The sequence below is a fragment of the Microcebus murinus genome, chromosome 2 (assembly GCF_040939455.1).
Source record: "Microcebus murinus isolate Inina chromosome 2, M.murinus_Inina_mat1.0, whole genome shotgun sequence".
Classification (NCBI taxonomy): domain Eukaryota; kingdom Metazoa; phylum Chordata; class Mammalia; order Primates; family Cheirogaleidae; genus Microcebus; species Microcebus murinus.
Window position 1 is genome coordinate 50762230 of NC_134105.1, and position 22286 is coordinate 50784515.

At 40.3% G+C, this 22286-nt stretch overlaps 1 protein-coding gene across 1 annotated transcript in view; it reads right to left on the reverse strand.

Annotated features, from left to right (window-relative positions):
* The window catches only part of JAK1 (Janus kinase 1), a 112583-nt gene extending 90297 nt beyond the window's left edge, over positions 1-22286 (reverse strand). Inside the window, exon 1 of the mRNA XM_075999047.1 lies at positions 21471-22286. The gene's annotated coding sequence lies outside the window, so the exon portion shown is untranslated. The remainder of the gene's footprint in view (positions 1-21470) is intronic.

The following is a 22286-nucleotide window of genomic DNA, read 5'->3' on the forward strand; positions in this document are numbered from 1 at the left end:
AAGACAAAGCCAATGGCCTAACTCAGGCCCACCTCTGGAATTAAGGAGCTGGCATAAAGCAACCCAGACACCATTAGCAGTATGAAATTAGAGGAAAGATAAATGCTGAGAAAACCAAGGAAGGGATGGAGTACCTTAGGAAGCCAGCAAATACATGCAAAGAGAGGAAAGGACCAAAAGCAGCCCTATTCCTGGTCACCAACTGGGATCAGTGAGGAGGAGTTTCAGCGAGATCCCAGGAGGTATCTTTCAAATGTGCTCCAGCTCTGGTCCTAGGAAACTTGCTCAACAAATGATGAAATAAATGACACAAAGGCACCGCATATGAAGCTCCTTTTTAAGGCTGTAAGAACCTCTTGTCCCACCTTTGAGAAGGGGAGAGCAGAGGGTGGGGGAAGCCACACCAGGGGGAACTGGGCAGGGAAGAGCTGGGTTGTTTTCTTGCTGGCAGTACCTGGCATCATTGCAAAGAGAAGTTGTAGTGACTCAGCATGATGAGTGCACCGAACAGTAAGGAAGAAACAACAGCAAAGGGAGAGCTGGGCCTTCTAGTTACAAAATGAGACGGGTAGGGACCTCGGGCTGTGGACCCACATGTGTGCCCCTCAACTCTGACTGTTCCCAAGGCTCTGTCCTCTTGAGCTTTCTCTGAAAACTCTCCCATCTATTGGAACTAAAGTATTCTGGTTCATCCTCTCAAAGTCCAGGTCAAATACCTCACCTTCCCCCAGAAGTCTTTCTGACTTCTTGAGCCAAATGTAGTCACTCTCCTCTCTCTGCCTTCACAATACTTCGTTAAACACATTAATTACAGCCTTAGCTGGCTTTGTGTTATAATATCACCCATCAGACTATACTGGGGGCTGAAGCTGTACTTTATTCATTTTTGTTTCTCACAGTCAGTGCCTAGAACATAGCAGGTGCCCATTAGATGAATGTCCTCTAGCAGGACCATGCACAGTTCCAAAGGCCATAGCAGTTTGCAGGAAAATTCATGATCAACTAATAAAATCTACTTATACCTGAGGACCAATCTATTTCTAGCAAGGGGTATATGCACCCCCACTCCCTCTAAACGTGGAATGAGGGAGCTTCTCCCTTGATTCCCCTCTAACAATGGGAATGAGAATGCAGACGTATCCGACATCCTTGGGGATGACCCCACCAAACAATCTCACATCCACTGTGACTAAAACCTAAAGCATCAGATTGGGAGAGTACTGAAAAACAGTTTCAAAAAAGATTTCTGACCTTCCCCGGCCCATTAGAGGATGAAACCAGAAAGACTGATCATGATTCATTTTACACCGAGTCTCTAACAACCTGTTCTTTCCTCCTACTCAGCCTAAATGAGAAGTTGTCTCGGTCTTGGCAGGCACTTGCTGTTTTTCCAGCCTTTCCTGCAGTGAGAGCCTACCTGAGATGCTACGACAGAATTGTTTGCAACTGTGTCGGCTCACCTCTGACACTAAGGGAGAAAGAGAGGGAAAGTCCCCAGAAAGCCACTGTGTGAGTCTTTATAATCTTGTTCAGCGTATGGTGGAGCTGTAACTGATGCACAAATAAATCCAGAAAGGCTGGAGCACAACTCAACAGGATCCAGCAGGACCATCTTAGAACAGACCTGTGTGAGTGTGGATACCTAGGACAGCTGCCCTAGAAACAGAAGGCCCCGGGACACACCCCTGCCACTCCCCGTTTCACAAAGCTCACGAGGGGCCTTGTCTCCCAGGCCCTAGACTTAGGGCCAGTGTCAATATGGAATTCGGCAAGCAAGAAGCCAACATGCGGTCTCCAGATAAAACTCCCTCAGTCACCTGCTTTCTTTACATGCTCAAGATCAAAGAGGTGAAGCAACACAGAAGAGAGGTGGGGCTGTATTAGAGAACCACAGGCTTTCAGGTTGGAATGGACTCTACAAAACAATTCAGCGCCCTCTTCCATGGCAAGAACCAGCTATACTTTCATTACTAGGCTCAAAAAGTCTCTATCTTTACCCTCAACTCCACAGGGCCAAAGACTATAAGAGTATTTAGTATTTAAAAATAAAAATTTGACACTGTACACCTTCCAACGTCGTAACGTAGGAATTGGCAGGTACCTTTAAGGTACATCCTTTTAAAGTTTCTAAAACTCTCTGATTGTGGAAGAATTCACTCATTCTTAGGAGAAAATTAAGTTCTTTTTCCCATGAAGTCAAAGAGAGGCACCTCATTTCACTTGCCCATTACATCCATGTTCATAAGAATGTTCAATGTGACAGAAAACATTAGGTTGGAACCATATGAAATTACCAACATTTGACCATTTTTGTGTACAAAAATGGTAATTTTATTTTTGTAAACCAAATATGTATGAATAAGAACGCATGGCCGGGTGCAGTGGCTCATGCCTATAATCCTAGCACTCTGGGAGGTGGGACGATCACTTGAGGTCGAGAGTTCGAGACCAGTCTGAAAAGAGTAAGACCCCATCTCTATCAAAAACAGAAAAAATTAGCCAGGTATGGTGGCACACATCCGTATTCCTAGCTACTCGGGAGGCTGAGGCAGGAGGATTGCTTGAGTCCAGGAGTTTAAGGTTGTAGTGAGCTATAAAATTAGCTTAAATGTCTAAAGTTTAGACATTTCATAGAAAATACTCCAAATGACTGTTTTAAAGAAAGAATCAAATATCTGTATGGGGTTGATCCTCCCCACCGCTAGTTTGGTCTGCAGGACCTCATGTGGGCTGAGCAATCTCGGCTATTTGGGGAGCTGCTCAACTGCCAACCTGGCCCCCAGCCAACACCTGTTACTTTGACAACTGTAGCTTCAGGACTATCAGGACCATTTGCAAAACCTACACTTACATGAAGCTCAAAGGCTCAAAAGGCATAAGCCAAAGTCACCAAAGAACTCCACAGCATTCCTCTCCTTCTAATGGTACTTCTGGCTTCCAGGGAAACCACCTCCTGCTCACCACACTGTCACAGTCCTGACAAGCACCCTCTGAACTTCAGCTGTTATTCCAGTTTTACCTGGAGTAATTCAGAAAACTAGTTCCAAAACAAGTTTCAGAGATCCAACACTGAGCATCTTCTATCTTTGCTAATTTTTCTATAAATCTAGAACCTTTAACAATTAGAGAGAAAAGAACATATCACTTAAAGTTCAATTATACAACACAGGCACTCTCTGTACTATCTTTGCAACTGCCTGTAGACCTATTATTTCAAAATATAGGTTTTTTTGTTAATAGGCATTAGTGGAATATTGATTAGTAACTAAAAACCAAAATAGACTCAGTTGATTGGGGAACAACAACAACAAAAACCCTTATTATTTAAGTTTTTCAGGTATATTCTTATGGCTGGGTCAAACTGATCCGTCAGTGATTCAACTAAACATCTGATATTCAATCTTGGAATAAAGGAAACCTACCCATCTATCACCATGACACTAAGATGCACTAAATTACTCTCACTTTAAGTCTCTTAAAAAGAGAATGTCAAAATATTTTATGCTAAGAAAGAATACAACTTCATGACTGAAAAAAAAATTTTTTTTAAAGTTCAATTATACACAGATACAAATAATGACTTAAAGAGTAAAGAACTACTTTAATAAAATCTTTTAGATGTACTATGTGATTTTAAGTGTTTAGACCATTAATAGAAAGGCTCTTTTCAACGACCATCCCAGCAATAACAGGATAGTAGCAGAATCTTTCCCTGGCCTATATACTAAGCCTAGCTAGAAAAAATGTCCAGGAGCATTTGTACTTGTCCCAACTCTTGATTCCATGATATTACAAGAACCAAGTGACAGCCGGGACCCAGATCATCAGCCTTATGTGGAGGCACACAGATGATCTGCTTGGCTTGGGCATATGGCCATGCCCCAGCTTGATTTTACCACTCCACTTCCCTCAACACCAGAACTATTTATCTCCTCAACTTCTCTCAACACTAGAACCATTTATAAAGCCCAGAACAGCTCTAAATGAAACTAGTAAACTATTTCTCCAAAACCAAACCATATACTTTCATGTTTCTCATGAAAAAGCAGAGTTCACTGAAGAAGAAACTGAAAAATAAATGCTTCCTCATGAAGTCCCTCTGCTTAATATTTTATGTCTACACAATGATGTGATGTGGGCAGAGGTAGTTGGCAGCACTTTGGTGTCTCAAGATATGCTACCTAGTGCCCCTAAAATAGAACCATGGGCCTCTGCCTACCTTTGCCATTCTTATTTAATGTTATAATTAATACTTAATATTAAAGTACTTAATTAATTGAACTAAACTGAAGATCTATCTAGCATTCTTTTCACAGGGATTCGGTTGGGTCAACTGCATTTGGAAAACTACTGTCGGAGAGTCGATAATATATTTTGCCCTAAAGACATCTTGCCCCATGGCACACTGTTCTGGCTGCCATCAACCTTCTTGTCTAGAGTCAGGAAGATGTCAGACGATTTTGTAAGCAGTAGATCTGTGCATGAAAGTAGACATGTAAGCACAACACATACCTCTAAGGGTGACCATGCTACTAGGAATAGCCAATGACAGTTTACTACCCATTACAGAGGACTAGGGGAAAAATATAAACATCTACCCAACCCCAACTCCAATACATCCACCACCCAAGTTCACAAGAGCTTCCCAGTTTGCGTAAGTTTAGAGTCACTAGCTTGGAGCTAGCAGATAGCATGGCTCAGTGGTAAAAAGCATGAGCTTTGCAATCATACAAGAGTCACTCATTTATAAAATGAACAAGGTATTTAATTTCTCCAAATATTAGCTTCCTTATCTTTAAATGGAGATAATACCATCCAATACACAAGAGTTGTTAAAGATTAAGTGAGGTATACACAAGGACACACACTGATCACACAGTATACGTGAAATTTATAAAATCATAGTCATGAATATAATTCCCATACGGGGTTTTAAAAACTCACAGAAAATCACTTGGTTTCTGTTTGCATGCTGATATCCAGCTGGTATAGTACCTCTAGTGTATGTGTGCCACACAAATAAATAAAAGTAGGAGTCAGAGAGGGAATAGGAGAAAAACAAGTCTTGTTGTTTTTCTTGGTGCCCCAGCTGGATGGCTCAATACTACTCCTTTCTACGTAAAAACCAGCATGCACATATTCTCTAGTTTTAATAGTGCTAAGCTTCATAGTTTTGGAGCACACATAAGATATAAGTTCACTAAAGGAAATGCTGCAGAAATTTCATCTAAATATTCACAAATGGCCAGGTATAGTGAGCACCTGTAGTCCCAGCTACTTGGGAGGCTGAGGCAGGAGGCTCACTTGAGCCCAGGAGTTTGAGACTACAGTAAGTTATGATCGCACCACTGTACTCCAGCCTGGGTGACAAAGCAAGATCCCATCTATAAAAATACGTGTGTGTGTGTGTGTGTGTGTGTATATATATGTATATTCACAAACATTATACATTACCAGGCCTTCTCACTTAGAGCTGTGTATAAAATACAAGTGACTAGATGCCAACAAGCCTGTAAATGCCATGGGAACAGGCCCTACACACAGGCACACAGATAGCTTCAAGAAGAAAAAAACAGGTAAGCTGACAGAAAAACAATAGAAAGCACAGCAAGAATTCTAGCCTGAAGCTCGTGTGGAACAAACACACTATGTGTGTATCTGTGCACACACAGACACACATGCGCAAGAACACATAACTCAATAGACCCTGGAGAGAATTCCTACTACAATAATCATAACAGCCATAATTTATGGAAAACCTATTTTGTATCAAGTTTTTCTATCTCAATTTCTTAAAAAATGAGGAAAGTGAGATTAAGAGGGGCTGCTGTTCCCAGGCAGCAGAGTCAGCAAGTGGTAGAACTTAAACATTCACAACTGAACCTGACAAAGAAAAAATAAATTGTATTCAGTTACCTCAGTGTGAGAACAAAAAAAAATACATTTTTTAACTTTTTCATCAAAATAAAGTTTTAAAAATATGGTTATTAAAAGAGTAAACTCTCACCATCTAGAAAACTTACCCCAAAATGATTCATCTCTAAGAGTTCAAAAGAGCCAAGAATTTACTGTAACTTGCATCCACATCTGAGAAAACAATTAATTCCTTAACTCTAGAGAAACACTTAAATACAGAATGCAGCAATATTACTAAAAATTCTTTCACTTGGGGCTTTCATTGGGGCTTATTCACTTCTTATTCTGACGATTATTAGAAATGAAAGATAAAACAAAGATGATTTGCCTTGCTCAACCAAATATTTTAGGGTCAAAAAAAATTAAGTGAATTAAATCAATAATTACTTTAAATTTCCCACGGTTAGAATGAAAAGAACTGGCCTCCTTTCAGAGTCCTTTGCTCCTTCTATCAGACACACTGGGGCTGGAGAGGGGGCCTCAGAGCTATGGAGTTATTCAAACTCCCACAAAAAAAGCTTCATTTTAATGATGAAGAAACCGAAGCTCAGAGGCATGAGGTGACTTAGCTAACCAGGGTCTCAAAATCAGTTACTATTGGATCCCCAACACGAATCCAGGTACCTGACTAGTGGGAATGTCTGAATCTAAAGACCAAAGGGAGAGCCTTGAGTCAAGTCAGTGTCCCCTGGGACTTTGGGGCATTCTCCAGGAGAGGCAGGAAGATGGCGGAAGTGTAATCTACAGGACAGATTCCCGGACGCCCAGAGAAGCCCTACCTACTGGAGCCCAGTCGACCTGGCGCAACTGCATCAGCATGGTGATTCCTCACAAATACGAGAATGATTCAGAATTAGATAAGATCAAAAAAAAAAAAAAAAGAGCAACTATTCCTGGATGAACATATTAACCAAATGCAAAGATAAACTCACAAATCAGAAGAAAAGATTATGGTGTTTTACGAGAAACCTGTACATTTGAATGATGAAATTCAATATATCTTGGATGGAAGTAGGTATTTTGAAGTAAGTATAAAGGATAAAAGTAGGTATAAAGGATAAAAGACATGTGGATCTGGATTGTCAGGAAGAAAAAGACATACTAACATTTCCCACGGGAATTTATCACTGCTTCACTAGGGATGAAAAGGACTATGTAAAAGCAATCCAGCCATTTGCTGGAGAACCAGTATGGACTGTTCTGATACCCAAGGACAGTACATGTCATTTTTGGCATAGGCAGCACAGTGGGGTTCTCTGGAAACTAATATCATGGTTAGTACCTTTACAAGTAGTGTAAGTGAGCAGAAAATCACTTTTTTTCTTAAAAAAAAGCCTTTGAAAATCTGTTTGCAAATCTATGCTATATTATATGGAGAGGGAGAGATACACAAAGCATAAAAGGTTTATGTAAAAATTGACAGATTGAGAAATATAAATGTTTTTGAATTTTCTGAAGCATAACTCTCTCTCCTTTCTGAAGAAACTGCCTAAATATTATCCTTAAATTGATGGAACAGTCTAACAATTAAGTCAAGGAACAGGAGAGGAGGATAAAACACAGATATTCTTTATGCTTTATTTGAAGAACTTTGCCCTTTCCCAGTTCTTGCATGCAATGCTCCATTTAGTACAGGTTCCCTTGGTTTGGTTTTCACTAGTTATTGACAAAGTTTAATCTTATTAAATCCAAATCAATAAATGTTTACTGACTGGCTAGGTATACTGACTCTCGTATGAACCAGGAGGCATGGAAAAAGGAGTTCACGTACTGAGCTTGGTGCTAGGTTTTGCAGACTTGTCTGGCTTAATGCAAAGAAGTTATCTAAAAAGCTGTCATGCTAGGAATTAATGTCAAACCAGTTTCCTATCTAGAATCTGAGAGGCTGCACAAAAGTGCCATGAAGCTGCACAGAGATGCCTGAAGCAAAATCTTAAAAGTGAACTGCACTCTCCAAGGAGTGTAGTTATAAGCTTGTTGTCACAAGTCTTTTCAAAAGATAAGCTAGCCTTGCTGATTTTACAAAAGCAGGTCTAACCAATAAAATAACTTTAGAACACTAGGAATACTATCTATGTGAAATCTTTATAACCACTAATCAGTATAAGATGCATCCTATAAAACTTATTTTGGGCTTCTCTCTTCCTCATGAAGGATTAGTGGCCAGCATTTTAATCATTAGGGGAAAGGAAGGCGACCCTGTTTTACTTGGAAGGGTTTTCAAAGCTCACTACAACACACCCAGTAAACACAAAAGAACAAAGCTTGTCTCTTCCATAGCATTATCTTCCACTTCACACCTCCAGAGCACATCTTGGAATCTGGCAGCCCAGGGTGTTTATGGTGCTTGGGGGGAATCTAACCGTTAGAAAATACTAGCAGGCATCCCACAGTCCCCAGGACTGTATATCCGCCAAGTAATCTATAGAATTTACTGTCCTAAAAAACTAACTGGGCAGATTTATGATGTTTCTGTTAAAGTACAGTATGTGCTTTTTAAATCATGGCGTAAGTATCCAAAACCTTAAAATTTGAAAACACTTTGAGACTACAATACCACTTCCAGCACCCTAAGGAAACAATCAGAAAATTGCACAAAAATGGAGGCACAAAGATGTTTACAACAGGATTATTTATAGAAGGATAAACAAACAACATATATAGATCCCACAGTAGAGGATTAGGTAAATAAACTTTCACTTCACCCATACAATGGAAAACTATGTACCATAAAAAGTAGTGATAGGATAATCAAAAGTTACTTGGGGGGTGGAGGGAGATTTTTAGGGAGTCACTGATGAAAAGTCCATATAACGAGAGCATTATGTTCTACAATTTCCTTGAAAACTTTTTAATCTATAGGTTCACATATGCACGAAACAAACTCTAAATGATAAACATTAAAATATTAACAAAAACATTTATCTGTGAGTGACAGGTCATGAAGTTCTCATTTATTTCTTCATTTTTCTAAAATGCAAATGTATTATTTAGGTTATAGTTCAGCAGCTACAGCAAATTTCAAATGATTGCCTTGGAAGGGCCAATTATTAGGCTTACATCCCGACTTCTCATAAAGGAAATACAAGAATGGCTAACACAGCATTCTGTAAGAAACTGCTTATTGAACACAGCTTGAATAAATAAAACTAAATCAAAATTAACACTTCAGGGAAATATAAGTGTCTTATGTCTGTAGAGACCAAACATAATACATATCAGTGAAGACTCCATAAAATATGTGTCTTACATAAAATCGAAAAAAAGGCTACAAACCAATGATTTTGAATTCACAGCCTGTAGCTTTTCTAAGACTTAAGAGGTAAAAAAAAAAAAAAGACAGAGGAAACAAAACCTCCTCAGAGGCCCAAGTCAGGGTTAGACTGCTTTGAGGCGCCCTATTCCAGACATAAATACCTTGACTGAATCACTTCCTCAGGCTGCGTCCCCACCCGACTGCGAGCATGGGCTGAGAGCAAGCCCACTCAGAAAGAACAAGGCACAGGCAGGTAACCTGGAGCTGAAGCACGCGGTAGGGCCTTGGCAGTGACCAGAGGCAGCAGGCCTAAAGACCAAGCCTCGGGATGCTCAGTGGAGCCGGGGGCAGCAGAGGGGACAGTGAGCAGCTAGCGCAGACTGCAACAGGAAGACGGGTCACAAGGCCAACTTTACCTGCAGCCTGTGCTGTTCTCAAACACCAGTCAAGGGCTGTGCAGTCACAGGGCACAGCGGAAGAGTTATGGGGTTTGGGGATAAATGATAAAATATGGCTTCGCCTCTCTGAAACTGTTTCTTTAAGTATCAGATGAAAATTATACAAGAGAATGCCTTTCGATCTGTAATGAGCTCTCAACCTTTTCTTCTTGTTGTTGTTCTTAACATAACTGTTTCCTCCATTAAGGTCCAATTAGCCTAGCTGTGCTTCGTAAAGTGGCTTTTCTACTGACAAAAGGAAGGACATAAAAAGAAAATGCCGAACCATTAAACAGGCCCTCCATAGGACAAACCCATTTATAGCTTCTCACCATTGGCCCATTGTTTGTTCAGTATTTTTCTGGCCATCTGCTCAACAGCAGGCACTGGGCTGAATTTGGAGGAGGCAGAGGAGGAGGAGGAACAAGAGAGACTTGGTCCCTAACCTCTGGGGCTTCCAGTGTGGCAAGGGTGAAAGACAGCATCAAAGAACAAGACCTAGAAGTAAGAGAGACCATGACGTATTTAAGAACCAAAGGCAGTCACAGCAGGGCTGGACTGCTGACTGCAAGAATGGGAGTGGAAGGAAAGCAGGACTGGTGACCATGAGGGGCTCTTTATCCCATGTTGAGGAGTCTGGATAGACCCAATCCTAACAGCAAAGAGCAGCAAGTGAAGGATTTTAAGCAAGACAGTGACGTGTTCAGATGTGCATTATAGAATGGTTGTCCTGGCATCTTACAAAATATCCCCCCTGAGCAAAAAAAAAAAAAAAAAAACACCAGACACCAAAAGTAAAATTTCCCAAGTAACAAAAAGTTAACCAAAGGGCAATATGTGAATGCTTTAGAGAAGATAGCAAACTTGTGTGATTTTACATCTTACTAATGTAAATGTAAAGGCCCCCCACTCCTACCGGTCGTGCAAAAATACACTGCATTTACTAGGATATTTCATCAGCCTAGAATCGATCTAAAGTTCTTTTCCTTTATGATAACTAAGTTATACAACAAATAATAATAATACTCACTAAAATTTCACATTCGTGGCTTCCTCTGCACTTACAGACTATCATTTTCTAATGACAAAGAGCATCAAAACAAAAGGCAATCAATTCCTTTCATGTCATTTGAAGAAAACTATATCTGCCAATAAATAATTATAATGGTCAGTATATTACATGTTATTATTAGCTAGCAGGTTGTCTGTACATTTATAGCTTCTCACCATTGGCCCATTGTTTGTCAAGAAATGAGCAGCTTCCTGCCAACGGTTAAGGCCATTTGTGATCTAAGTTTCTGTTTAATTTTTCAGAATCACTTATTAGAAGTCACAAAATTGGTTATAACCTTTGATAAAGTAAATCTATACATTTATCCTAATAAAGTAGTAACAGAAAAAAATGCTATTTGATGTTTCTAAAGGTTCTCTATAGTAATACCTAAAAACAGAAATAGTTTGAATATTCTATAATAGGGGATATATTTAAGCAAAATAAATATAGTATCTAAATACTTTACCATTCAAATGATTATTATGAAGATTCTACTACAATAGAATAAAAAAGTTTAAGTGAGAAAAGATGACAGATATGTACATCTTCATAATTAAAATTACTTAATACAGTACATACTCATATATTATGGGCAAAGAATGGAAAAATGTAAAAATAACTTTAACTTCAGAGTAAATGTCAACATTAGAGGAAACATTTTTATTAAAGACTTACAGATTATTAAAATTTTAGAAACCAGAACAAAATATTATCTTTTGTAGGAACAAACTAAACTTGTGCTGATTAGTTTGTTCCTAAGAAAAAACATCAATGTGGGCTCAGTGCCACCCACCCAGCCCAGCCCTCAGACTGGCACCCAGGACGCCTGACACAAGTAGCCTGATCTCTCTTCTCCCATGAGACACTGTCCTTCATAATAGTCAAGGCAATGGGTAGATCCTAAATTATCCTAATTTCTCTTAAATGACCTCTAAATCTCCTACCCATATATATCTCAGCCTCCTCAGAACTATTTGAACAGATGAGTAGCTTCCTAAATTCTATATGCAACTACCTTCTGTATTATTTTATCATGCAATCACAAATCCAACACGGTGTTATGCAAAAAAAAAACCCCACTAAAGTGGTGGCCTATACAGGTCTTGGGCAAGTCATTTAAGTGCTCACATTCCTTTTCCTCATTGTAAAATTAGGAACCGACTCTTAAAATTGTTACAAGATTTTATAATTGTTTGCTAATAAGCCTTAAACAATACTTATTAGACAAAATCTAAAAATTCAGAACCAAACATTCAGGTTCACAGCAGACCTGCCTCCACAACTTCTTAAAATCATTAGAGCTATCAGTTCTAACCTGAGAAAAGTAAACAAGACTGCAAGCCAAGAAAAAAACACGTTTGACTGCTTTCCTGTCTCCCAATAGTCAAAGCAATATGTATTCTCAGAAGTGTCTGGCTCCCAAATACCTTTCAGTGTCTCAATTCGACCTAGCATAAGCAGTATTTTATCTGATTGGCAATTGTGTGGCAATATTCCTCTTTGGATGTTGCCTGATCCTTACTCCATTGATTTTTTTTTTATTAAAATATATCAACCATACAGAAAAGTATAAAGCACCACTGATTTTTAAAGAGGACCAAATAGGTCTCCTCACAGGGTTCCTACTATGTATCAAATACAACGGCAGTGGTTCACTATAGAAAGGTCAGCAACAGATGGATGAGAACAGACAGTTAAGCAAGTAAGTGCAATAATGTGCACACATTCCAGAATGTGCCTGCTTTGGGAATGATACATAAACCTTTAAAGCAGAACAATGCAGGTAACACACTCAAACAAAATACACTAGCAGCATTTTGCTTATAAATAGTTCTGTCTTTTTAAAAATTCATTCCCAGTTGGTTGTTTGAAAGTTGGCACACGTTTCCCCCGACACACTGCTGTAAATGTGGCTAGGTTTCCAAGCCAACATATAAAAGACCAATGTAACACATAAAGTATCTGAAACACTATACATGTGCCCTGCCAAAAGAGCAGAAAATATTACTGCAGCCAAAAAGAACGTGAGCAATTTTGTCATCTCAAAAGCTGGAACATGAGGAAAAGCAGAGTGAGGTTAATAAGAGGTGCTGATAGAGTCCCAAGGTGCTGCCAGACATGTTGAGACCAAGGGCCAGGTAGGCCTAACTCTGATCAAATCCAGGTTCCCCCACTTAAAAGCTGGGTGTCTTTAAACATGTTATTCAACCATTCTTAAGCCTCAGTTTATTGATCTGAATGTCTGGCACAGAGTAAACATGCAACAAACTATAAGGCAGTTTACATATATTTTTTCATTTGTTTGAGACTATATGGCTTTCAGCTTCCTTGATATAAGAGTCTCCTTAACACACAGCTGGGTCTATCAGTCATTATTAGAAAATGTTCAGTTTCCACATAAAACAAAGATTTTTTTTCAAAATGTCTAAGCAAGAAATGTATAAGGGAGGGACTGATGAAAATGTGTGACGCAGGAGAAAAGGAATGCCTGAATTAAAATGAAACAACTAAGGAGAGACTAAGGACAGAGGGAAAAGGCAAGAATACGGACATAAAGACGAGCCTCCCAATAAGAAAAGACATAAGGTGGGATTCCAGGGAATTTCCAAATGACTTTTGTGCTGTCTACATAGGGAGGGAAAGACAGGAGGAATAATTAGTAACAGTGGCAAACTTATACAGGGTATTGGCACATGTACACACAGACGCATACACACATAAACACACATTCTCATTTAATCCTGACAATCCCATAAGGTAGGTGCCATTACTGCCCCCATTATTATTGTTTTACAGATGAGGAAACTGAGACACAAAGAGGTTGCATAACTTGCTCAGGATCACTTAGCTAGTAAAATAGGCCATGATTCAAACCCACTGGCTCTGGTTCTAGATGCAGGAGCCTGAACCACTATCTTATTACTGATGTTTTTGTAATGGGAAGCCAACCATTTGCATAAGGGGGTTTCCTACATCAGAAGTTCACAACTTGAATAATATCTACCTATACAAGTTCCCACTTATAACAGTGTAAACATTATGTAATCATTTACAGATTTTTCTGGCAACATTCAGTATTTGGGGTGGCGGTGGGTAACAAACTTTTATTAAATGCTGCTGGGTCCCAGGTACAATCTGAAGCTATTTCATAGGTTTTGCCTCATTTAACCTTCCCAAACTCTCATTTGTGACAGGCACTATTAAGTGCATTTGACGGCTGAGAAAAACTGAGGCTCAATTATGCTCCCAAAGTTGCACAGTAAGTGGCAGAAGACGACGGCCTCAGATCCAGCTCTTCCTGGTTCCAAGTCCAGCGTGCTTTTCACAACACCGCATCTGGTAGACTCAGACCCAAGCAGGTAAACATGGCACATGTTATATAATAACCAGGTAATATAAAGCCACCGTAAATCTAGTTTGACTTAAAATAACAAAAACAACAATGCAACTTTTAAGCTAAATATTTCACAAGAAAATACCAAACTCTCTTTAGGACAGGTAAATTAATCCAATTGCCCTGCCCAAAAACTTTTTAAAAAAAATTCCTTCAAGTCTTCTTTATTACTTTGCATCTAACAATACCAAATACTATATTATATAGATGCACTGAGGCACTTCTTCAAGGACCTGAGACTGCTTCGAAAACATGAGGTTAGAAAATAGGATAGGAACAAGTTTCCTAGGTTCTTATTTTAAATGCCAATGTCAGCCAAAAGAAAATAAAAAGGAAAGAAAGAAGTTTTTCTTAAAGAGTAGAAAAGTGAGGTTTTTAATGCCAAAGAGTCTCAGATTTGAATTCCAGCTCTGCCATTTGTTAGCTTTGTTAATATGGAAAATGATGCCATTAAGATCCAACTCTCTGGCTATTACAAAGATTAAATTAAATATAAAATGCAAAGCACATAACCCAACAGCTGACACACAGTAAAAGCTTACTAATCATTAGTCTCATCCTCTTGCTTCCTCTGTCTCCATCTGGAAGACGTGCCACACATATCAAAGACCCAGGAGACATGGAGACATGAGCTACCCCAAGCTCGCACTGGCTTACAGAAGACAAGACACTTACAAGGTGCTTTTCTCATTCTCTACCAAACCCACATCATGAATCCCATATTGCCTCAAAGCCCTTTTGCCTGTTTTATCCAGTATAATTACCTCTTTTACCATCTTGTTGTCACCACAGGTTGGGGAAACCAGGGGGCAACTATTTATATTTCTATTACCAAAAAGAGAGAGTTGAAGCTACCCATATAAATATAAAAGGCATAAAAAAGTACCATTAATTAAAAAAAGGACTTACCACATGTGACAAGTAATCTGGTGGAGAGACTGAGGCAGGGAGATTATTTTAATAAAATTGGATAGCAACCAGAAACTAGCAAAGGATTTAGCCTTGAGCTTTTCCTGCAAGGAAACACAATGGGCTACAGAGCATGCTTTTCTTTCTTTTTATAAAAGGAAAGAAACATCTATTGCTGAGGAGGGATACTGATAACTTGCCTGAACTTAACTGCTCTAAGCCACTGGCAGAACCAAAGACTTCTAAAATACTTGGTAATCTTTCACAGAATGGTACCACTTTATACAAGAATCAGAATTTAATTTGACCCAGCTCCCTTCTGTAATATGTTCCCACTCTGAACCTCTTGTAGACTTGGTAAAATTTGTACAATCCTGCAAAGGACTTAGCATTTATTCAATAAATGCCAGAATGCCTCCTGTGAAAGGGGATATTACAATGAAAGAGAGAGCTCTTGTCCTTGAGGACCTTGTGACTGCACATGGAGGTAAGTCTACAAAAGAACTGAAGCGCAGGGCAGAACAGGATGCCCCAGAAGGGAGGATCGCACATCGCCAAGGGAACACATGCATACACGCCTCCAGTTGGGGTGGGGAGGGGCAGAGGAAGAGATCAAGGACATCTGAAGGGACCTTGAAAGTTGTAGAATTTTGACAGACAGCATAGGCAAAGTGCATTAAAAAAGAAGAATGCAGAAAACCATGGAAACATTTGAGACCTGAATGCAAAATAATGAATAATCAGAGCAGAGAAGTAAAGGTTAGTTGAGGTCTTACCACAAGGAACCTTTACAACCAGAGTGCAGTGGAGTCTGGACTGTTTTCTATAGCCAATAGGGGCTCCTAAGAGCTTGTGATCAGAGAAATTCTATGACCTGGGCCAAGGTCACAGAATTCAGTAAGACTACTCAACATCCCTGCGGAGGGCAGGGGAGAGGCTGGAGGCAGGGATACTAGTTTGGAGGTTACTGCAATCGCCCAGGAAAGCAAGCCAGAAGGCAGGCTGCAGCGGTGGGAACCAGGAGAAAGCAAAGTTGCAAAAACACCAGGAGGGAGCACTGAGGGGGCCTGGGGAAGTGCCGGATGTGGGATGAAAGCAAAGGGAGAGATCAGGATGAGGCTAAGGGCAGGGTCAGCAGACTAAACCTGTAGGACAAACCTGGCCTGCTGCCCGCTTTGTACAGCCAATACACTAACTAGTTTTTACATTTTTAAATGGTTGAAGGAAAAGAATAATATTGTGTGACAAGTGGCAATACAAATTTCAGTGTCCATAAAGTTTTACTGGAACACAGCCACACCCATTAGTTTCCATAGTGTCTCTGTCTGCTTTAGTATCCAGTAGTTGTGACAGAGACTGCAATGGTCCTCAACGCTGAAAATATTTACTGTCTTTCCCTTCACAAAAAGTTTTCAGAATGGTTTTGAGGGGGGTGGATAGAAATGGTATTAAGAGAAACAGAGAAATAAATCATCCAGTAGTATGATGAGGGGTCAGAAAGAGAGATGACATCAATTTTGGAGCAGTTAAATGGGAGGTGTCAACAAGACACCCAGGCCCAGCACAAAATGGAAAGATCATCCCACCCTAGAGCATCAGTACTGGCTACACCCTCTGCCTACTGTATTCTTCCTCCAGGCCATCACACAGCCTGGCTCCTACTCATCCGCTCATCTTTCAGGGCTGAGCTCAAATGTCACCTCCTCAGGGAGGCTGCCCCTTAACCACTGCCCTAAGCATTCTGTACCCATACATTGCTAATTTTCTCCGTTGCACTTCTCACCACCTGAAATTATCTTGAAATTATATCTTAGAATGTTGGCTCTTAAAGGCAGAGGCCTTCCCTCTCCTATTGCCCAGTGCCCCCAGTACCTTAAATGGTGCCCAAAACTGCTGTGCCCAGTATCTGGGGAAGTAGGGAGCAGAGAAAAAGGAATATAAATAAAAGGGACAACTGGAGCTCAGGCAAAAGAGGGTCATCTGCACAAATGAGATACGCCATTCACAGAACCTTTAGGAAAGTCTTCACTGGGGGAGGTGGAGAAGTGACAGAGAAGACACCAAAAAGAGAATAAAGACACAGAAAGGGGCCTGGCAAGGTGGCTCCCACCTGTAATTCTAGCACTCTGGGAGGCCAAGGCGGGAAGATTGCTTGAGCTTTTAAGATTCCCAAGGGAGATCAGCCTGAGCAAGAGCAAGACCCTGTCTCTACTAAAAACAGAAAAATTAGCAGGGCATGGTAGTGTGCTCCTGCAGTACCAGCTATTCGGGAGGCTGAGGCAGGAGGTTTGAGGCCAGTGAGCTATGATTGGGAGGGGGTTACAAGGATGCAACACAGTAAGACTCTGTCTCGAAAAAAAGACACAGAAAGGGAGAAGGAATTACTTACTGTGTCTCAGAAGCCAGACAGCAGGGGGTTCTGCCAGGAAGGGGGGTGTCAGCAGCACAAAATGTTTTAGATAACAAGGGCAGAAAAAAGATGTTAAAATGTGACAGCAAGAAGGTCACCAGCAACCTCAAGGAAGCAGTGGAATCCAGTTTGCAAAGGGTTAAAGAATGAGTGGGTGGGAGGAAGTGAAGACTGTCAAGGCATTTGGCCAGAGAGGGGAAGGGGGGGGATCTGGGGGTGGGTGGGTGCTGGGAGCAGGGACTGACAGGGGTAGGATCCTTCTTTTTTGTATAGGACGCAAATCCCATCATGTCTCTGCCCTGTTTAAAAGCTTCAACTTCCCCTCCCACCTTATGATAAGGTCTTGCTTCCTGTCTACCTCACCAGCCTGCATCTCTGTCCTCTCTGCACCAGCTGCAAGGTGTTGATCCTACCTTAGGTTCTTTGCACAACCTATTTCCTCGACAGTACCTTACTCTTTCACTCTTCAAATTTCAAAGTACAAAAATGTACTGCAGAGAGCCCCTTTTCTTACTGCCCCCTCCTCTGCCTCATGGCAAACTAGATATCTCTCCTGGTATTTGGCATAATTGTAACAAATAGTAATACAGCTGCTGAAAGGTTGTCTTTTCTACTAGCAAGCAAATTGAGGGCGAAAGCCAACCCTGTCTTGCCCTCACATATGTGTGATCTACAGATAGTTGTTGAATAAAGGAATAAATATGAAAACCTGAGAGCATTTTGATCTCAAACAGCCTGTGCATCAGAAGTGGACTACTTCCTAAATCTCCACCAAGTGTGTTTTCCATTTATGTTCAGGCCAATCTGACTTCCTCTGACTTCGTCCTATTTCCAACCAACCCAAGTGAATGGTCATTCTAAACAAGTAAAAAGATGAGCTTTTCTGGAGTCACCACCATATATCAAATGATTTTCCCAGTAAGATAACTGATACACAGTGATTAGTAGACCTGTCTACAGTTTTACAGGATGGCTTTAACTGAACAAAATCAGTTAGAATATTAAATTTAAGCATTAAGCATATTACTTTTTTTAGTCTGTGTTATGTGAATTAATGCTTAAATAGATTTGCAGGTGTATTTGGCAAAAGATCCACTGCACTTCTTTATAATATAAATTGTTATGTCTGTGTGTGATCCACCAAACTAGTTTAATAACAAGATTTTTCTCTGGGAGTATATACATTTGGTAGTTTTTTCCTTTTTCTTTTTTTCCTTTTGTCTTTTACTGTAACATAAAACATTATTTTAAATTTTGCTAATTGAAAAAAAATTGCTATAAATTATAGCCTTGCTACAGTCTGAGCAAATTAACTGTGCAAGCAAGAAGCCTACAAATATAATTGTGCTTAATTGAATGAACTGTTGTCAGTTCTAATACCCTTAAGCCATTTAAAATGCTAAAAACAAATAGGAGTTGCAGTAATTACAAATCGTTCTTATCTATTTCTACTTTATATATTCAGACCGATCTGAGTTGCTCAACGTAACTGAAAATAAGTCCGAGATTTATTTTTTAAATACTTACAGGTCAGCCTTTTCACCAGTTGAGGTGCACTTCCCTACCCACTGTCCCTCCACAAATCAAACCAGGTAGTTTTACTGTCTTCCTCATACTCGTGTGGGAAGACAAGATACAGCTAGCTCTTCTGCTGTCAAAGCACATGGGGTAAGAATGATGTCAAGAGCTCTTTTCCAACCACGTGGCAACTACTGTTCTTCAGAGTATGAATAATGCCCAGGCCCACGAACCTGTCCAACATGTTAACACCAAGGAGGAGATACATTAGAAATATTAAAAAATATACATCTATGATTAGGAAGGGCCGTTTGTACAATTTTATATTTGGGGTAAGTCTTGCTTTAGGAAAGCTAAATATGCATATAAAAATAGAAACCTGAAAACAGCATTCAGTAGAAACTAAATATATATTTGAGGGGCCCTTTAAACTATAATTCCTCAACAGCAAAATTCCCTAGAGTATTATTTGACTTACAAGATTTTTAATTTCCACACAACTCTGAAGACAGCATTTTACAAACAGGAATGCCTGGTGCCTCTGCCAATGGCCCACTACTTGCTAAGTAAACTGAATCAGTGAGGGCAACACAGTATCTTTATCCTGACTTTCCCAGAAAGTCCAATACATTCCTGCCAAATTATATACCTTGGATGTCATTTTAAGTTTAATAAAAGCACCTTTGTTACTCATTTTTTCCTTAAAAATAAAGTAAAACCTAATTTATCTAGCACCTTTGGTGCTGTCTACATAATAAACCCTTCTAGATTTGAGAAACTGCCTTCTTTAAGCACCTAAACCAGGGGTCCTCAAACTTTTTAAACAGGGGGCCAGTTCATTGTCCCTCAGACTGTTGGAGAGTGCGCACTGTGGGCCCGGGACAAGCAGGACAGGCAGCGATGGCAAAAACACCCGGAGGGCTGGATAAATGTGCCAGCGGCCCGCATGTGGCCAGCGGGCTGTAGTTTGAGGACACCTGACCTAAACTTTTCTGATTTACCCATTTTTAATTAAAGCCTTTCTAATACAGAATATGCCAGCTAACCTTTGTTTTACATCTGCTGGGTGGCAACTTCCCTACCATCTTAAAATATTCTGAATTTGAGTTTTTAAAAAAAAACACACACAGTGTATTTACCAATAATTTTTTTTAATATAATAGCACATTTTTAGCTCATACTGTGTGCCTGGCACCATTCCAAAATCTTCAGGTGTAGTCATTCAATCCCAAAACAATCTTAGAGGTAGACATGTCTTTACTGTCATTCTGTGAATAAGGAAACAGGCATAACTTGCTTACGTTCTCATAGCTGGGATCAAACCAAACCACCTGGATCTGGAGCCTCCAAAAGCAGACTATCAAAGCCAAGGAAAAATTAAGGTTTAAATACAATAAATCTGTTATCTACACAGGTGTGATAAATTAACCAGATTTAGTCTCCCACAGCTGGGTTCGAGTGATCATTATCTTCTAGGCAGATAGCCACAGCTCCTCTTTTTAAATTCCACAGAGGCAGCCTTCTCTTGCAGATCACTCCAGCAACTGTCCGCGAAGAGTTAAAGCAAAAATTCCTCAGGCTTTTCACTCTGAAGAAAACCTCTTGTCTGAATTTGTCCCTTAGAAATTCTGTGACAGCAGCTTCTTATTCTGTCCCATTCCCTACTTGCAGACCTCCCACCCCCTAAATGAAGTGTCTGAAGTTGCCCTTTTCTTCTAGAGATGTGAACTTTCACTTCATTTCACTTATGCTCTACAATTTGACCTCTTCTCGATGGCTTGGTCATCATTACTAATACTGATTACGAAAATACGCTGATAGTGACAAATCGCTTACAACTGCGTCTGCCCCTCCACTAAATGCTCCAGGTTGCTTCAATTTTGAGTTATGGTTCTGCTTTTTATATATCAGTAGAAACTACTCATTCACTTCTAAGATAAAAATTAACACTGCTTGCCTTTGAGAATGTGCCTCCCTGGGGGGCCAGGCGAGGTGGCTAGCACCTGTAATCCAAGCACTCTGGGAGGCTGAGGCAGGAGGATTGCCTGAGCTCAGTTCAGGAGACCAGACTGATCAAAAGCAAAACCCCATCTCTACTAAAAACAAAAAGTAGCCAGTTGTAGCAGAACCCACTTATAGTCCCAGCTACTCAGGAGGCTGAGGCAGGAGAATCTCTTCAGCCCAGGAGTTTGAGGTTGCAGCGAGCTATGACAACACCACTGCACTCTACCCCGGCGACAGAATGACACTCGGTCTCAAAAAAAAAAAAAAAAGAGAGAATGTGCCTTCCTGTAGTCATCTACTTAACTCCCATCTCTTAGATTTGTTGTATTTAATCTTCTAATGACTTAAAAATCAGTTAAACTGTCAAAAAATCCTTTATAAATTAAAAGCAAATCAAAGTAGGCATTACTCCACTATAAGGAAAGCATATATATGGACTTCAGGACTTCTCTTTTGGCTCTAAACCTTTCCTGTCTCCTAGCAGTCTTCTGGATGGTAAGTGGTGGCTAAATAAAGAGCATTTTTTGTGATGGGAGAAGGAAAGAGTAGCACAATGGTCAGATGAAGCTCACCCTCTATCCAACTTCCAGTGCTTCAATTCCTCCATTTGCTGTTGATGCTATTCTTGAGCTCAGAAACGTCAAATGGCTTCTCATTCAACACAGGCCTCAGTCTCTGATCTCACACTGTCCACAGACTTCTGGAAAGAGTCACAGTCTTCACAGTCTGGTCTCAACCTGCATGTCTAGCCTCACCTCCTTCCACTCCCTCCCAAGCAGTCTTTGCTGAAGCCTAGCAGCCGCTCCCAAGTCCGCCACCAACACCATGTACATGCCCACAGTTGTGCCTTTGCTCATACTCTACCTCTGCCTAGACTTCCTTCCCATCCTGAAAGAAGAAACTCCTAACACACTCCTCAAGGTCCAACTGAAAGGAAGTCTCTCTTCAAAACAGCACCTGACAGGGGCTCCATGCAGGGTTTAGCTCTCTTCAGGGTCCCAGTGTTCTTAATTCCAACCTATACTACAGCATTACCCACCCTGTGTTACAGCTACCTACAGCAAGCTTATTTCCATATATAAACTGTGTCCTGTCCACCTGCCAGGCACTCAGCAGGTACCAGAGAGATGTCTGTGTATGCAAACAGTGAATTAATTAATCCGTAACATTAAAAAAGCAAGAAAACAAAAAAGGGAAGCTACTCCAGAGTCCTCAGACTTCGAAGGAGTTCTGTGAAGGCTTCTAGGAAACATTCCATAATCACAAAGCAGGATTTGCTCATTTATACTTATATAATCTGCAACTACGAAACTCTGAACCTCAAGGGTCTTCGACTCTAAACTCTGTGAAGACAGATTTTTGCCCATTTTTCACTGTATGTTTCTTCA